Source organism: Rattus norvegicus, chromosome 16 (genome assembly GCF_021556685.1).
Source record: "Rattus norvegicus strain SHRSP/BbbUtx chromosome 16, alternate assembly SHRSP_T2T, whole genome shotgun sequence".
NCBI lineage: Eukaryota > Metazoa > Chordata > Mammalia > Rodentia > Muridae > Rattus > Rattus norvegicus.
The window spans coordinates 10,174,541-10,178,747 of record NC_141549.1 but is presented as its reverse complement, the minus strand read 5'-3'; the positions used below and the strand labels follow the sequence as shown (position 1 = coordinate 10,178,747).

At 42.6% G+C, this 4,207-nt stretch overlaps 1 pseudogene; it reads right to left on the bottom strand.

Annotated features, from left to right (window-relative positions):
* Positions 1 to 1,423: 1,423 nt before the first annotated feature.
* Positions 1,424 to 2,811, bottom strand: Isca1-ps1 (iron-sulfur cluster assembly 1, pseudogene 1; annotated as a pseudogene).
* Positions 2,812 to 4,207: the final 1,396 nt, after the last annotated feature.

Here is a 4,207-nt window from a genome sequence, read left to right as displayed (position 1 = left end):
ATATATCTGTAACATGTCTTGATCACCAACCAGATGGCTCAAGGAGTAAAGAATGCTTGACGCTCAAGCCTTACACCTGAAGGTTGTTCCCCAGAGCCCATGTAAGAAAGTCCGATGCAACGCCACATAACTGTAATCCCAGCACCCCTGTGAGATGGGACAGGAGAGTTCCAGACTCGCTAGGACAAAGCACACAGTGCAACAAAAAACTCGGGAGATTTATTGTGAAGCGACCTTATTTATGTTCTAATTTTGAAGTCAACTTTTGTTACCTATTAGAGCGTTTGCTTAGAATATCTTTTCTTCTTCTTCTTCTTCTTCTTCTTCTTCTTCTTCTTCTTCTTCTTCTTCTTCTTCTTCTTCTTCTTCTTCTCCTTCTTCTTCTTCTTCTTCAGCTGCATCTGATGGTCAGGTCATTTCTTGGAGATAACAAGTAGACTGATGCTGTTGAATCCAACAGAGCAGTGTCTCTTAATAGTAATTTCTAATCACTTTCCTATGCCTCATTCTCTTACTGGTGATTTTTGTCCTTTGCTCTGTTTTTCTTGTAGCTTCCACGATGTGTTTATCTCTCTCAAGTCCCTTTTGTAGAGCTAGTTTAGTAACTACGAATTCCTTTAGTTCACTTTTAAGCACAGAAAGCTCTTTTCTTCTTTGTCTATCCACTATCTTTGATAGTCTTATGAGGTCTAGTGTTCTGGGCTGACAGTTATAGTGCTCTAGAGCTTGAAACACATCATCCCGAGCCCTCCTGGTTTGCAGCCTTTCTACTGAGAGAGATCAGGTGTTATCCTAGTGGGTGTGTCTATATTTGACTTGGTGCTTTTCTCTAAGCTTTCAACACTTTGTGTATTTGGTGTTTTAACTATAACCCAGGACGTTTTCTTCTATTCTTATCTATTTGGTGTTATACTTCCTGAATGGGCATCTCTTTAGATTTAAGGACACTTCAATAAAATTGCGTTCTTGAAAATAATGGTTTTCATTCCTCCAGCATGAAATTCTCATTTTCTCGGGTCTGGGATTTGTAGGTCTGGTCGTTATGTAGTGCCCCATATTCTTAACTGTACTTTATCTTTGAACATTTCAACTACCTTGCCATCTATCCAACACTCGGTCCAGTCTTCGATCCATTCTATCAGTGACTCCCTAAAAGCTTTCTGTTTGCTGCTTTCTGTTCCCAGCCCTTCTTCAGACTTGTAGCTCTACATTAACTTCTGCAGTTATAACTCCTATCAACCTTCTTATTTCAGTCAGCTGCTTGTATTCTTAGGGTGGTGACTTCTCTTGATTTCACTGGATGTACTTATAATTATCCCCTTTAATTCTTTGTCTAGGATTTCAGATCTCATTGGAAACCATGTCTGTGGGACTAGTAACTCTGGGGTCATGTAGCCTTGGTTTTTAATGTTCATTTTTGCCATTTTTTTTTATTTTCAATGCTTCACTTTATTCTCACCCACGAGGCAGCCACACACTAACTTCCGACACGGGACATCACATGATTTCTTCGGTACGCTCCAAGGCAGACCCAGCTCTCCTGGAGTTTGCAGTCCTCAGCTTTCAGACGTTAAAGCTTTCACCGCAGCCACAGGTTCCCTTGATGTTGGGGTTGTTGAACACAAACTCACTGGACAGTTTGTCTTCCACATAGTCCATCTCTGTGCCTAACAGGGTTAGCTGGGCTTTCTTCTCGATGAACACCCGGACTCCGTCTTGAATAACTTCTTCATCAGCATCTCCTTTTGTCTTTGTATACTCCAGGCTGTAAGAGAGGCCGTTACAACCCCTGGTCCGCACGCCCACTTTCAGACCCACATGCTCATGCTTGTCTTTAAGAAGTTGTTTTATCTTGTTCACAGCAGAGGGGGTCAGCGTGAGCGCCGCCCGCGTGGGTTGCAGTGTTCTCTTGCTCACGGCCTGCACGGTGGCGCGGACCGGACGCCGACATGTCCACGTCGCAGCGCCCGCAGCCTCAGGCTGGAGCGTGGGGCCTCAGCTTCTCTCCATGGACACGGCTCGCTTTTGCCTTTATGCATACATACACACTCAATTTTTTGTGTGACAGCGTCTCGAGTAGCCATCTCCCTAAACACAGCCTTTGAAACTTGATCCTTATGTGTCTATCTCCCAAATGCTGTGACTGCACACGCATATCACAGAACCTGGCCTGACCTCGTCAGTTTTCTGAATTTCTCAAATTTGAAATTTTAGCAATAAAGATTTTAGGCTTATTTGTAACATCTTATTTCTTTTAATATCCATAGGCTCTGTATTATTTCATCTTTCATTCCCTACATTGGCAGTTCTTGTTTGGTTGTAAGGGCTTAACTTAAAAAAAAAAGCTTTTCAGTTTGTTTTAGTACACTGATTTCTAACCTAACTTTTCTTTCTTAAAAACTTATGCTGGAAGGGGTTGGGGATTTAGCTCAGTGGTAGAGCGCTTGCCTAGCAAGCGCAAGGCCCTGGATTCGGTCCCCAGCTCCGGAAAGAAAAAAGAAAAGAAAAACAAAACAAAACAAAAACCAAAAAAAAAAAAAACCAACTTACGCTGTTTTTTTTTTTTTTTTTTTTTTAATTGTTCTTTGTTTTTCTTTTTTTTTTCCGGAGCTGGGGACCGAACCCAGGGCCTTGCGCTTGCTAGGCAAGCGCTCTACCACTGAGCTAAATCCCCAACCCCCAATGTGTTGCTTTAATTGGCACAATCTTCTCTTGCTTTTCTTACTGACCCACACTGCTTAGCATCTGAGTCTGCTTTGCCACGGCTGTTGTTTTGATTTTTGATTGCTGGTCTTCATTCACTTCACTCATCTGAAATATGCCAAAGCCTGTCTTATGAGCCCTTAGATTATCTTGGTGAAATTTTCATATGCAATACAAAAATCAGGTTCAATGTAATTTTGTATATTAGACTAAGGTAATTCATCCACTCAGATTTTTTGTAGCTTCAATTTAATTACATATTTGAGACATGTTACTGTCCAAGCAGGTCTTGAACTTACCTGATTGGCCTGGCATAACTTCCTTAGTAGCTAGGATTACAGGTATGGACTACAGCCACCAGCTTATGTTTTAAAAAGACAAAGTATCTATTTGTGCTGGTTTAAACTGGCTCAGCAAGTGGCACTCTTAGGAGGTATGGCCTTGTTGTAGTAGGTGTGGCTTTGTTTTTTTGTTTTTTTTTTTCTTTTTTTCGGAGCTGGGGCCCGAACCCAGGGCCTTGCGCTTGCTAGGCAAGCGCTCTACCACTGAGCCAAATCCCCAACCCAGGTGTGGCTTTGTTAAAGGGAAGGGTGCCACTGTAGAGGTGGGCAATGAGACCCTTCTCCTAACCACTTGGGAGCCAGTCTTCTCCTAGCAGTCTTCAGATGAGGAGTTCATAGAACTCGCAGCTCCTCCTGCACCAGGCCTGCCTGGACGCTGCCACACTCCTGCCTTGATGATAGTGGACTGAACCTCTGAACCTGTAAGCCGGAACCAGTTAAATGTTGGCCTCATTAAAGTTGTCTTGGACATGGTGTTTCTTCACCGCAATGAAAACCCTAAGACAGAAGTTGGTGCCAGGGACTGGGATATTGTTATGATAGGCCCGACCATGCTTTTGTTTAGAAGAATGTGGATCTGGGGATTTAGGATTTGAAAAGCACTGGAATGGTTAAGTAGGACTTAGTGGGCTGTCCTGGTAGGCATATTTAAGACTTTGTTGCTGAGAGTGATTTGAACTGTGCAGACCTGGCCCAAGTGGTTTCACTGAAGAATTTCAGTATGTGGCCTAGAGACTGTTTTTGTGGTATTTTGGTGAAGAATGTGGCTGCCTTATGCCTTGTCTGAAGAGTCTACTTAAGGCTAAGATAAAGAGATTTAAATTAATCCCATTAATAAAGGAAGTCACAAAAATGCCCAACAGAGACTTTGTTCTCTGGTTTAGTCTGATGAAGAGCATTTTAACTGAAAAGAAGCAAACTGAGAAAGGAAAAATATAAAATGTATGGTTCAAGAAGGAGCACCAGGAAGTGAAAAGGAGTTGAATCCTGTGTTCAAGGAGATAAACAGATTAAGGGAATGGTGACCTCGGGGCAAGATCCCACCCAGCTAAACTCAGGTCCAAGCATGGTGGTACACACCTTTAATCCCAAGAGACAGAAACAAGCAGATCTCTAAGTTAAAGGCCAGCCTAGTATAGAACAAATTTCAGAGCTGAGGACCG